The sequence below is a fragment of the Eleutherodactylus coqui genome, chromosome 4 (assembly GCF_035609145.1).
Source record: "Eleutherodactylus coqui strain aEleCoq1 chromosome 4, aEleCoq1.hap1, whole genome shotgun sequence".
NCBI classification, from domain to species: domain Eukaryota; kingdom Metazoa; phylum Chordata; class Amphibia; order Anura; family Eleutherodactylidae; genus Eleutherodactylus; species Eleutherodactylus coqui.
The window spans coordinates 267,114,881-267,129,685 of NC_089840.1; the positions used below are offsets into that span (position 1 = coordinate 267,114,881).

At 43.1% G+C, this 14,805-nt stretch overlaps 2 protein-coding genes across 2 annotated transcripts in view; one reads left to right on the forward strand and one right to left on the reverse strand.

Moving 5' to 3' along the window:
- TAPBPL (TAP binding protein like) overlaps positions 1-14,805 on the forward strand; it is a 351,854-nt gene that overhangs the window by 83,360 nt on the left and 253,689 nt on the right. The window lies entirely within an intron of this gene.
- The window catches only part of SCNN1A (sodium channel epithelial 1 subunit alpha), a 97,300-nt gene that overhangs the window by 3,076 nt on the left and 79,419 nt on the right, over positions 1-14,805 (reverse strand). The gene's annotated exons all lie outside the window — the stretch shown is intronic.

Genomic DNA, 14,805 nt, shown 5'->3' on the forward strand with positions numbered 1-14,805 from the left:
TCAAGGTCACATGATGTTATACTTTGACCTTGAATATCTAAAAAAAAGTATACTTTTATTTAGATATTCAAGTATACTTATATAAGTATACTTATATTTTTTTGTGAATAAAGTATGTGATACGGGGAAATGCAAACTCCCCTTGGCACAAGTTTCATTTTGGGACAGCTTTAAGAACAGGAGTCAAAGTAATAACCCCTTCACGCCCCAGGGCGTACATTTACCTCCTGGACGTGCAGGGTTTGTATGGAGCAGGATTGATAGCCAAGCCTGCTACTATACAGGGTGGGTTCGGGTTATCTTCAGTTCTGATAGTGTAGAATGATGCAAGAAAAAAGGTGGAACAACCCCAGTGGAAAAGAAACGGATGAGAGCGAAAATAGGGAGTTTAGTTGCTGCGGTGAGGTGGAAGAGTCTTCTTGTCTACGGTGCAGTCCACCCTAAAGGATGTTATACCCAATGGATAACGTTATAGAACAAATAATGAGGAAAAAGAAAAGCTATCTTATGGAGGGGTGAATGTGTGCAACCTTTAAAATGTGGTGTACATTCTTGAGATTAGGTATTTTACCAAAAAGATCTCCGTTTATTATTAAAAACAGCTTGTATAGGCGTTTCGAGGTATGGGAAGCTCTTCCTCAGTACTTGTTGGGGTTACATATGCAAAGATCCTGACCGTGTATCCGAGTTCTTTCGCATTCACGGTCAGCATTTTTAGATGTTCAAGCTGAGGAAGAGCTTCCTATACCTCGAAACGTGTATATAAGCTGATTTTAATAATAAACTGAGATCTTTTTGGCAAAATACCTAATCTTAAGAATTTATACTACGACTGAAGGCTGTACCACATTCACCCCTCCATAAGATTTTCTTCTTCCTCATTTGTCAGTTCTGATAGCGGTATTTAAATGTCTCAGTCAGTGTTTGGGGGTCTCGAATGGCCACCCTGTAATGTTCAGTTGCCATGGCAGCCTAGGGCCCTCTGAAGACCACCAGGGCTGCCATGACTGATTGCTTATCAAAGCATGCCTGTGACATGTCTTGATAGACTGCCTATCAAATGCAATACCTTAGTTTTTCATCATACAGTATTAACCATTAAACCAGTGTTTTTCAACTCCAGTCTTCTGGAACCCCCAACAGGTCATGTTTTTAGGATTTCCTTAGTATTGCACAGGTGATGTAATTATTATCAGTGCCTGAGACATTGCCACCGGTGTTCTTACTATAGGATATCCTGTAGTCCGTCCCGCCCACTGGACCACTCTGCATCATTTACATGCAGCGGGAGAATTATAAACTGCAATACCCTGTTATGCTTTCATTAGCAGACGTACTAAGATAATTGTCTGAAAGAGTGGACTCTCATTATTATCGCGCTGGTCTTGGTTGACATCGCTAAAAAACAATGACAGGTTCCCTTTCAGACTGGCCTCACATGACTGGGTTTGAATTGTGGAGTCCGCGATCGTCACTCGCACGGATGATCCACGGTATTCAGCACACATGAGACCGGCCTAAAAGACGCTGCAACAGTAGAAAACAAGAAAGGTGCTGCCGTGAACAGTGATCAAGTGATTTGTGATAAGTGTAAGGAAGAAATTAAAAGGGATTCTTTAAAGAGTAACTACACTTTTAGATAACTTTTGACATGTCATAGAGATATGTCAAAAGTATTGATCAGAGGGGGTCCTGCTGCTGAGACCCCCGCTGATCGCTAGAATGAGGGACTGCAGTGTTGTGCCCCCTTGGCTGTCTTTGCAGGTTTTCAGCTGACGACGGCCCACATAGAGGTTTACAGAAGGTGCTATAGTTATCTGAAAGTGTAGTTACTCTTTAACTGCTAAGGGAAGACCAAGCTTTTTACCGATTAAATAAAAGTTTAGGTAGTTTTGGAGCAAAACCTATCAAGAGGCAGAAAATGAAAGAAAGAACATAGTGCAAATGGAAAGCATCAAAAACTGGACAGCCAAAAACGGAGCCCGGAACTGTCAGATTGGAGGTGCGACAGAGGCGAACAAACGCAGGTAATATACTTCCTGTCCTCTATTTGTCCCAAAACTGGAGGGGACCTTTAAAAGGTCTTTGAGTGCCAACCCATTTGGCCACTATCATGGCAGACATGTATTCAGCCTGTACTGTAAAAGACCACCAGGGGCGCACCTACCGGAGGGGCAGTGGGTTGTTGCCTGGACAATATTTGTTTTTTACAAGCTATAGTAACGGCTAGTAAAAAAAATACTTGGCAGCTGTGAGCCGGCTGGCAGCAAGCTGACAAGCATTTCACTTACTAAGTTTTTTTTCACACGGGCGTTGTGATTTTCGTCCGCCCAAGTCGCAGCTAAATCTGGCGTCTTCTGACACAGCTGGGTGTGGCATATTTATTCGACGCAGCCCGGAATTCTGTCAGCCAGGGGGAGAGAGTTTAGTGATGCTAAACTCTCCCCCTCCCTTTGCCGGCTGATCGCAGCAATAGAAGCTCCCAAGAAGCCTATGGGAGCTTCCAGCAAAGGGAGTGGGAGGGAGTTTAGAATCGCTACTGTTGCGGCCTGTACGCAGCACAAACACTGGGTAGAGGTCAGGAATTACATTTGCATAACAGCAGTGGCGGCTGCCGCTGTCACTGCTGGATCGGAACTACAGAGGAAGTGAGTTAAATGCTTATTGCTGCTGCCCAGCTGCGGGTCATTAATACTATGGGGGCCACTTACTATTGAGGCCACTATGAGGGACATTATTACTACTGGAGACATTATTATTATTGGGGCCACTAACAGGGGTTACTATTTCTCCTGGAACCACTAACAGGGCTACTATTACGACTGGGTCTGCTAATGGGGTTACTATTACTAATGGGTCATTAAAGAGGTCATTATTACTATGATTACTGTGATCACTATCACTACTGGAATCACTAACAGGGTCACTTTTATTATTGGGACCACTAACGGGTGCACTATTACTCCCACTTGGCATTAAAAGGGTCACTATTAATATTGGGGCCACTAAGGGGGCCACTAACTACTCAGGCTACTAGTGGAAGCACTAGTACTATCTCACTTCAGACAGATCTCAATGGTTTAAATATGTGTCGGCTATCTCGTATATTGGAGCTTTCAATGCCTGTAAAATGAGTGTTTTTTTGGCCTCAGTCAGCATAAAGGCTTGGGGCACCCCAAAAACCACAATAACCCAGTAACAGCTGAATACAGTATTATAAGGCTTCACACAAGAGGACGAGCCAATTCTTCTTCCTCTAGTAGAGGGAACAGACTGTATTCGGAGATCAGGTCGTATAGGGTTAGTACCACCCAGTTGGATTGCCCCAGGCAGAAAGCTGGAGATCATAGGGTAAGTGACAATAAACCTCCCATCTATCATACAAATTTACATTAGGAGACGTTTATTTCATATCATCTAGGCAGGTTCTCAGGTCTGAAGTTTAGAGAAACACTTGCTTCCTCACCCTACCCCCATAATGTACAGTTCCTCTGATGTAGTAATCATTAACAACGTTTTGCAAGTTCTGTTTAATCAAGAAATGAATGTCTCTGCCCTGACAAATGATCATTTCATGAACTTCCTTTACTCAGCTCATAAATGCTGCCCCATAATAACGTGTCTGTGTCTATGTGAGAACATAGGGCAGTTCTCTATCATATAGGCAATCTAGGCCAGTGCCTAGAAGTTCTAGGAGTCCACCACTGGGAGCACACTTGCCCTACTGTTTGATGGTACGCTTTACGGTACCATCTCTAAGCGCCCCACATTGGTGTATACATAGGCATACAATACGGTGCGCAATTAACAACCATACAGCAGTGTTCCCAACCTTTTTTAGCATTAAGGGAACCCCTGGACAAAAAATTCTTGTCTTAGGCAAACTCTACCAAACGGGAAAAATGGTTAAAAACCAGTAATATGGAAGTACTTATACGGTTCTGGAATTGGAAAAAAAATAGCATAAAAACAAATTCAGACCCTAAACTAGAATCAGAGAGGTATTACCAAAGTAGACCTTTATTACCTATCCATAGTTGAGGTGATAAAAATCTGATTGGTGGGAGTCTCACCGCTCTGAGACCCTCACCCATCCTGAGAACAGGTGCACTGATGCCAAAGTGAGGAAGAGGGGGGTGATGCGGGACTGCTGTTTTTGGGATCAGCCCCATTGAAAATGAATGGGGTGGCACTGTACATGCGTGACCACCACCCCATTCAATCTCCTTCTCACTACAGGAGGTGCAGTGGTCCCACAGTGAGGATGGGAGGGGGGGGGGGGGGGGGAGACAGCTGTTTTGGGGATCAGTGTAGTTTCAGAGGTGCATATGTGATAAAAATTGTTTTTGGTACAAGTCCTTTAAGTTAGGGCGCTCTTAGATGGAGTGATTCGCACGAGCGAACAATGTCAGGGTTCGCTTATATAGCCAGTTTATACGGACAGATACATCGTAGTTCGCTTGCTAAATCATTCAATCATTCATATTCATTGCACCAATTAATAAGAACGACTAAACGATCGGTATTTAAACTAAACGATTAGCGAACAAGGCAACAATGATTTTCATGCTTGCCTGAAATGAACGATAGCGAACAAATTATGGCTGCATTTACACTGAATGATTAACATTTAAATTTAAACGACTTATTTGAGCAAATCATTTCGCGCAAACGCACCTTTAGCTGAAACCCCAGCTCAGACCCCAAAATTAATTAAATTCCAGACCAAACTCCTAAATTAACTAAAACCCTAGACAAAGCCTCTAATTTAATCAAACCATAGACTAGACCCGTAAATTAAAGGGGTTATTCAGGCAGTGTCTTAAAGGGGTTGTCCCGCGGCAGCAAGTGGGTCTATACACTTCTGCATGGCCATATTAATGCACTTTGTAATGTACATTGTGCATTAATTATGAGCCATACAGAAGTTATAAAAAGTTTTATACTTACCTGCTCCGTTGCTGGCGTCCTCGTCTCCATGGTGCCGACTAATTTTCGCCCTCCGATGGCCAAATTAGCCGCGCTTGCGCAGTCCGGGTCTTCTCCTCTTCTCTATGGGGCTCCGTGTAGCTCCGTGTAGCTCCGCCCCGTCACGTGCCGATTCCAGCCAATCAGGAGGCTGGAATCGGCAATGGACCGCACAGAAGCCCTGCGGTCCATGGAGACAGAGGATCCCGGCGGCCATCTTCAGCAGGTGAGTATGAAGACGCCGGACCGCCGGGATTCAGGTAAGCGCTGTGGGGGTTGTTTTTTTAACCCCTGCATCGGGGTTGTCTCGCGCCGAACGGGGGGGGGGGGGTTTAAAAAAAAAAAAAACCCCGTTTCGGCGCGGGACAACCCCTTTAATTATTTTAGGGGTCTAGTCTAGAGTTTGATTAATTTAGGGGTTACCAAGGCAGCGCCCTACGAGATATATCAGGGGGGGAGTGGAAACGAGCTGCAACCCCTGTGTAGTGGCCGGTGCTTGTAATTGCAGGGGCAGCTCTTATGGGGCTGGCCACTACATAGGGTGAGTGCAGTGTTTTTGCTCCAACCTCAGTGTATCCTTGTGGGCACTGCCTGGATAACCTCTTTAAGATCCTAGATCAAACATCTCTATTAATCAAATTCTAGACTAGACCCCTAAAATAATTAAGACCCCCAGTCAGAGGTCAGACCCCAAAATTAATTAAACCCCAGATCACACCAAAAAACCCTGTATTTATTAACTCGCTCTCAGGTTCACTTGTTTTCTGGGCCCTGTCTGGTTCATAGGCCTGAATAAATATGCTATACAGTACCAACATAATATACCATATCTGTATATTATGCACTGTAACAGTGCCACATAATGCTAAAGTAAAAATACAGCTTTAAGATGCTCAAGTAATATCAGCATATAGTCACCAAATAACAATGTCTTACATAAAGTAAGTGCAATAAAAAAATCTAAATAAGATAATTAACAGTATTGGTGATCATAAAACAGGATACCAGTGGCGCAAGCACCTTGGGCTTGTCGTACACCCGCAGTGCAGGCCATGACTAGGTGAAATACACTCTGACCTCATTATGCAAGTAATAGGCCACTGTCAGATAATAATATGGTCAGAGCAGTGGTTGTTAAGTGTTCAGTCACTCAAATTTCATGCGTGTATGACACCAGGAAGTTACATTACATAGGGGTGTCAATACTTTTGCAATTAGCATTTAATAATCGAGTTGTGACCCATTTACTTTTTCTATTTAAAACCTAAAGAATGCTCCTGACAAATTTCATGGTTGTACGACACCAGGAAGTTAGAGAATTAGTGATGAGTCAGTCAGTGAGTGAGTGAGGGCTTTCACCATATATATAGATTAGCTGCTCTAGCCGGCTTTGCCCAAATTAATTTGGTACAGATGTTTACCTGTTGTTCACACAGAAAATGTTATGGAGTCATGGTTACTTCAGAGGAACCAAGGAATAAAATATGTATACACATAGAGGTGCATTAGATTCTGCTCACGCTGCATGTACCGATGTCCCTGAGCAGAATGTGCCACCCCTCTCATTCTCCTCACTTTTTACCTTTAAAAGTAACACCCCTTTTTATTCAAATTTACCCCCAGACTTGAGGTTGCAGACCCTTCTTAGCCTAAAGGCATGCTCCATCCCTGCAGTCCATGGACGCTTCCTTATGTACTTTACAGCTGTAACGATGCAGTCGTGTATCCCCTGTGTCGTCCTGCTGAGTGAAACCACCTGTCAAGATGGACAGCTGACTCCGAAGCGAAGGCTGCACAAAAGCTGGGACTCGGTACAAGGGACGAGAGCAGACCATCACTGAACTGAGAAGGGCTGAATGTCCATTACCTGGAGGTACTCCTGAAGTTAGGGAGGTCCAGGCTACTGTTCCTATCCCTAACTCCTAGTCCTCCCTACCTACCTGGTGATAACAGGAAGCCAGAGGGAGTTGTACCAAGCCAAGCAAGTATGGAAGAATGAACATAAGGAAAGGACAGGGCACAGGCCAAGACACAAGTAAGACACACAGGAAAGAAATAGCAAACAAGCTGCAGGAACCAGCAGCAGAACACAGAGAAAGCTGGATTCACACAGGGGCAGAATACCATCCAGCAAAAAAACACACAAGGAGCTGGATGCAGACAGAATAGCTGCAACAGCTAACATGCAGTCATGGAAGGAAGTACACAACAACATTAAGGCACCCTGGGAAAGGTCTGGGGGGTTAAATAGAAGGACGATTTCAAATCACCTCCAGCTGGAGGGAGAAGCCAGACACAGTAACCTTGCAGATCTCGGAACAAAGTGAAGCAGACTCAGGAAACAGGACGACAATGCCCATGTCTGCCAGACCTGACAACAACCTATCAGTATATATACATAGAGGTGAGGTAGATTCTCCTCAGTATATACACATAGAGGTGAGGTAGATTCTCCTCAGTATATACACGTAGAGGTGAGGTAGATTCTCCTCAGTATACAAATTATTTCCCTAGGCTTTATGGTTTATGAGAAAAAAACTATGTCATGTATTGTGGATTTTCACAGTTTTTCATGCATAGAATTAAATATTGAAGTTGTGATCCATTTACTTTTCCTATTAGGATGTAAAGAATGGTCATGGCAAATTTCAAGTTTGTATGACACCAGGAAGTTACATAACATAGCGGTGCACTTACTTTTGCACTTAGCATTGAATAATCAAGTTGTGACCGCTTTACTTTTCCTATGTAGGACCTAAAGAATGCTCATGCCAAATTTCAAGTTTGGACAACGCTGAAAAGTTAGAGAATTAGATTAGGTACATTATATAGTAGTGCACCTACTTTTGCAATTAGCATTGAATAATTGAGTTGTGACCCCTTGACTTTTCCTATTTAGGACCTAAGGAATGGTCGTGCCAAATTTCAGGTGTATACGACACCGGAAAGTTAGAGAAATAGTGGCGAGTCAGTCAGTGAAGGCTTTCGCCTTTATATATATAGATGTACTTGGTGGCTCCTGGATGTCATAATGAAACTTTCAAAGACGCGCCATGGACCCACCTAGTGTGGGAGTATCAACTCAATTCCTATAAATCTGGCATGGGACTATTTTCTGCCCCATAAAATGATGAAATTTCACTGTAACTACAGATGGAGCTGCTTCATAGTAGCTTCAGTTGACTTTCTGTAACTTTGTGTCTGCCACAACCGGAAACCCTTGTCACATGCAGATAGTGAAGGTCAACACATGAGATGCTGCACACACAATAAAGTCCCATGCATCTTGTGGCTGCAAAGATGTTTAGTGAAAAGGAGAACTTGACTGTAGACCGCAAACCTGTTGCACAAGATTAATAAGATGCAACCCAAGGCTCACATCTCTTTATATGTCAACATAGTTTTTGAGTTGATTTTTTTTCCTGGACAATAAAATTTTGGGTAAAAAATGTATTATAAATGTGTTCTGTGTCATCTGAGACTGTGGGCAATCAGAGGCAGCGCCCAGCCATCATAGAATGACAGCTGAGCGCTGCCTGTGATTGGTCACAGTGGTCAGCCAATCCCAGTCAGCACTCAGCTGTCATTCAATCACAGCTGGGTGCTGCCTCTGATTGGCCACAGCGCTCAGCCAATCAGAGGCAGCGCTTTCCGGAGGCGGGGATTTTTCAATACTTTGGCACAATGGTTTTTAATGTGGATATTGAGGATATTTCCCTCATAATTTAGTGATTCCTGCACTACACTTGTATGTTGTATATATTTATGCCCACTTTTAGAGCGTAGGAAATTGGGTAAACTGTGTATTCTTCATCTTCCTTTCCTGCTGACCGTCCACAAGTCTCATAAATTAGATTCCTATGTATAACCTTTATTAAAGAATATTTAAAAAGTTGGGCAGCTATAAGGAGACAGATATATGTCATGTAGACATATTTAACATGTTACGAGTAAGTGCGATTAGACACAATACCCGAACCAGTTTGAAACATAAAAATGTATTAAATCAGAGTTTGATCCATACACAGGAAGGCTGAGTGAGAGGAACAACGACCAGGACATAATAATCCATTCACAGTCACCCCTAAGAGTGTGGAGAAAACCTGACGGAAATCAGCAAGACCAAAATGCTGTAGTGTTCACAAACAGTCCGCAAAGACATCAGATCCCCATAAAGCAACTTAATTTGTGGCTGATGTAAAAAAACTTGTGTCTATAGTCTGGCGACAGCTGTAGAGGGGCATTGATAATAGCTCACGGCCGATCAAAAGGCGCAGTCACCAGATTATATTGTAAAAGATACTGATAGAAAAATCAGCTCAAGACTCCTTAGGTATGAAGAATAAGAGCAAAAAGCTCATAAAAGATAGTAGCTACAGACTCAACACATTTCCCTTAATCTAAGTTCACCAGGAGCGATAAATAAGTTGATACAACACTCTGGGGTAGAAAACCAAAGTTCTAGAACTATCCAAGACAGAGTATATGCTCAGATATTTAGCGTAAACTGAGATAACCAACAGAGAAAAAGATCACACAAGCAGCCCTGATGGTGGACTGGCTGTGATATGGGGAGTTCATATCTCCAGACTATAGACACATGTTTTTATATATCAGCAACAAATGAAGTTGCTTTATGGGGATCTGATATCTTTGAGGACCGTTTGTGAGCAATGCAGCATTTTGGTCTTGCTAATTTCTCTAAGGTTTTCTCCAAACTCTTAGGTCACTTACACACGGCTGAGAAAATTGAGCAAGATTTGTGTGTTGCGAGCCGCATTCTTTTAAATGGGGTCATATATGCGAGCAATTTTTCACGCATTGTGGTGCGGGAAAAAATCGTGGCATGTCTTATCTTATCGGAATGTCTTGTCCATTGTTTTCAATGGGGCCGGAAAAAACATTACAGGGTGTGCAAGGTGCACTCGAGTGCGATGCAAGGCCTTCCCTGAAGTGATGTCCAGTGTGAACTTAGCCTTAGGGGTGACTGTGACTGGATTTTTATATCCTGGTCATTGTTCCTCTCCCTGAACCCTCCTGTGTGCTCGGATCAAACTTCGATTTGATGCATTTTTATATTTCTAACTGGTTGGGATCTTATCGCATGTTCTCATAACACATGTTAAATATGTCACTATGATGTATGTCTGTCTCTTCATAGTTGCCCAACTTTTTAAATACTCTTTAACAAAGGTTATATTCTATTAGGGACTTTCTCAGTGAATGTTTTTGCTAATTTTGAGGTTTCTACTGCCTTCAGGGGTGTCTAGACTCCTATGTATTATGTAATGAATTCTGCGGCTCCCACTCTTCCCAATACCCTCGATACCCAAATAAAACCGTGGTGCAACACTATTATATATATTTCCCCCTTATTGAAACATATTTACACTAAAGATTTGTTTTTAAGTATAAACGCTTTATTAGGGCTCCTTCACACGAATGTATACGCAATTGCGCACACTTCAGCGTAACACATTTGCACCGTGAATAAGGCGCTCGAATCAATGCCTTTTACTGTACTTTTTGTCCTCGCAGAGCATATTCTGTCCTCTTCTGTCCTGACCTCGACTTGTATCTGAACCACGATTTATCTGACATTTGTCGGTACATTTGCGCACCTCCCATAGACTCCTATGGGGACCTTTGGTGTGAAATTCGTGCAAAAATAGAGCATGTTGTTTTTTTTCTGCGCGAGCGGAAAGTGAGGACGAACTCGTTGAAATCATTGCTTTTGCGATTCAACAATCCCTACTTCACTTGTTTATCCATCGGTTGCCGCTATACAAGGACTATGTTTATAAAAAAAATACATTCTATTTTTTGCTTGTTTTATACAAATTATATTATGTATCCATTACTAATTCAATGCTTTTTTTAATTATTTTTTTATTTTAGGCTTAGTCTTTTATACTTACCTTTTTACTTTGTATCACCTATGGTAAAGCTGTCATCTCTTTCCTACTGTGTTATGTATAGTGTGCCCCCAGCACATACTGAGGAAGAGACATGATGGCCTAGAAACGTGCATATGTGCATATGTGCTGGTGATGTAATAGACTGAGACCTTCAGCAATGCCACCATTGTGTACTCATATATGTCCCCAACTTGTGCCTCATACCCAGTCTTTTAACCGTTTATGGTATTTACTTTCTATACTATATTCCACCCTGGAGGCTGAGACGGTCCGTTTGGATTGGCTGCACCCACTGCACAGAGAACTCTCCTGTATTAAGGACCCAATCTATACACCCTTACACAGGATATAGTCCAAACGTCTTTTGTTCTCATTTGGGTTGCTCCACCATCTCTTATCCATACTATCCACTTCTGTACATAGATAACCAACTTATGGGGGCTTTGTAACAAACTCCCCTCAAATCCCAACCATTGAACTATTTTAACAAAAAGTTGACCCTTCATACATTTTGAGTGGGATGGCTTTATAAACGCACCCCTCCACAAAGTTTCCAAGTCGTCGTTTTCTTCAATAGTCTTAGGGCTAATGCCCTTGGCCAGATTTCTGCCGCGTTTTTCTCGGCGGAAATCTGCAGCATTATGCCGCAGCTATTAGGTTTTATTGAACCTAATAGCTTAATGTTCACGCTGAGAAATTCTGCAGCATGAAAAAAAAAACGCAGCATGCTCTAATTACCGTGGGAATACGCACGTCCGGCTTCCATTGTAGTCAATAGTAGCCGGCTGTCACGCTATACTTCCGCTGTGAATACGAGTCCCCGCCCACGTTATCCCGCACTGCCAGCGTGTCATGCACTGTACTGCGCATGCGCGCCGGCCCGCCAGGCGTGACGCGTACAGCAGATCCAGAGTGGTGAGTGGCGGACTCTGCGGCGATATTCCGCTAGTGGAGTCTGCCACAGCCGTGAGCATGAGGACTTAAATCTACTCTTTAGTTCTGTCTTATGTGTCTATGTTTTGGAAAGCTGCGTAACAGCAAATATAGCCGCCATTATATCTCCCACAGATGATGTCACTTAACTTTTGCAGATACCCGAAGATAAAGTCTGCTTAATAAGGCAGAGCACTGTATAGTTATACAGATCTCCAGAGACAAAGACAATGAGTGGGAGAGATGGGTGTGGGAACTGGAAGCATATTAATAGCTAGATAATAAGTTACGGACAGTCGCTTCGTAAATTAAGGAAAACAGGTTACACCACCTGCCGTATGCAAATCATACTCAGTGTTATTGATCTAAGCCAGTTCCAGCTCAGCCCGGCCTCCTCTCATGTTCCCTCTTGAATATCTAACTGTATACTTCCCTATTTATGTTCCTTCCCTCTCTGTTACACCACAACTATTATGCAAATACCTTGACGTACCTACAGAGTCATATCTTTAAACGGCACGCTACCAGGAACTGCAAGGGCAGCAAATCACCCATTGTAGATGATAATATCACATTAGTCATGTTATTAGAATGTATTATACAGGTTTAAGCAATATATCACATAGCAGATGTGGACCTGCTGTGGCACTGACCGATTTGACTTTGGGTAGCTCCCAAGGGCAACATCAAGGAGACCCCTAGTTTTCACCCTTTAACCTCTCCAAGTGGGATATAGTCTTGGGTTCAAGGACTCCCCAAGCTGTCACCCTAAGAATAGTCTTGGTACATCGGCAGCTGACATGGTTTGGTCAGAAGCACTGGTGTTATCGGAGGGACAGGCAGAGATATAGTTGAGTACTCAAACAGCAGTCAGGACAGGTGGAGTTTTTGCATAAACGGAGAGACAAGCAAATTGGTAAGGCAGATAGCAATCAGATAAATCGTGGATGAGATACAAGTCGAGGTCAGGACAGAAGAGGACAGGAAAGCTGCGTGGACAGGCGGGGGAAAAACCAAGAGTCAATCATGGAACTACAGCACCTTTACAGAATGCTATGGAACCTAATAGTCAGGAGCTCTATGGTAGGAAAGCGGGCCTAAAATAACGCAGAAACCACTAGGATTGGTAAGGGATGGGAAAGCTGGGTGCACATGCTGGTCCTTTTAGAGGTAGGCTGGCCATGTGCTCCTTAAAGAGGATGCAGCCACCAGAGATGACAGAGTGATTGAAGTAGCATCGGCTTGGACCAGTGGCAGGAGGATTATATGAAAGGAGCTTTCGGTTGAGGCCATAAGACAATATGGGGATGTGCAAAGTTTTTGAGAATCTGAAACTTCTGCATACTGTGAACCCGGAAACTATAGTCTTAACTTTTATTGTGGGTAAAATGTTTGAAGGGTTTCTAAGAGATGCCATCCTGGAGGACCTCAAGGAAAATAGCTGTATAACTCTGTATCAGCACGGGTTTATGAGAGATCGCTCCTGTCATTTATGAGAGATCGCTCCTGTCAAACCAACCAGATCAGCTTTTACAAGCAGGTAATTTCTAGACTGGACCGGGGAGAGTCACTGGATCTTGTGTATCTGGACTTTTCTAAAGCGTTGATACTGTGCCCCATAAAAGGTTGGTATATAAAATGAGAATGCTTGGTCTGGGTGATAAAGTGGGTAAGTAACTGGGCATAGATAGAAAGCAGAGGGTGGTGATCAATGGTGGATACTCCAATTGGGTCACCATTAGAGATGAGCGAGCACGCTCGGATAAAGCAGTTACTCGAGCAAGCATCGCTTTTCGAGCCGCCCCCCCCCCCCCCTAGTCTGCTCGGACTAGTAAGCAGTTACTTGAGAAGAGCGATGCTCGCTCCAGTAACTGCTTTATCCGAGCGTGCTCATTCATCTCTAGTCACCATTACTAGTGGGGTACAACAGGGGGCAGTATTGGAGGGGTCACTGTTACTAGTGGGGTACCACAGGGGGAAGTATTGGAGGGGTCACTGTTCCTAGTGGGATACCACAGGGGGAAGTATTGGAGGGGTCACTGTTACTAGTGGGGTACCACAGGGGGCAGTATTGGAGGGGTCACGGTTACTAGAGGGTTACCACAGGGGGCAGTATTAATGACCTGATAGAGGCATTGAAAAGTGACAAATGAGGTTTAGCACTGATAAATGTAAGGTTATGCATATGGACAGGAAATACATGTCACCATTACACACGGTGTGAATGTTCTCAGTAAGAGAAACCAAGTCATGTTGTAGATATGATCCCTTTTAGTGGCTAACCATAAAACATGATTCATTAGCCATTAATCTAACAATCTACAAGATGACTTGGTTTCTCTTACTGAGAACAATCCCATCTTGCTCTACTAGCTAACACAGTTTCACCACAACTACAGTCTGTCAGTACACCGCTGGCCACATGATTGGCCCGGCCAGTGGTGTCTGATAGCGGAGGAGCGGGGAAAAGCATGCTGATGTAACCAGGTATGTTCTGTATACAGCTGGTATAAGTTATACATCTCCTGTATATAGTTATATGGACCATGCTGATATAACCTAGGTATCACCTGTATATAATTATATATGGACAGCTAGCATGAGTGATACATCCTGTATATAGTGATCTGGACCATACTGGTATAACCTGGGTATCTTCTGTATATCTATATATATAAAGACGAAAGCCCTCACTGACTCACTCGCTGATTCACTGACTGACTCGCCACTAATTCTCCAACTTCCCGGTGTCGTAGAAACATGAAATTTGGTAAGAGCATAGATTATGTCCAAAATAGGAAAAGTAAAGAGTTCCCAGCTCGATTATTTAATTGTGGCGCAAAAGAATTAGCGTCGAAATTTTACATACATAATCTAAATCTCTCACTTCCCAATGTCATAGAAACTTAAAATTTGGCACGAGCATTGAATATGTCATAAATAGGAAAAGCTAATTGGTCCCAACTCGATTATTCAATTCTAGCTC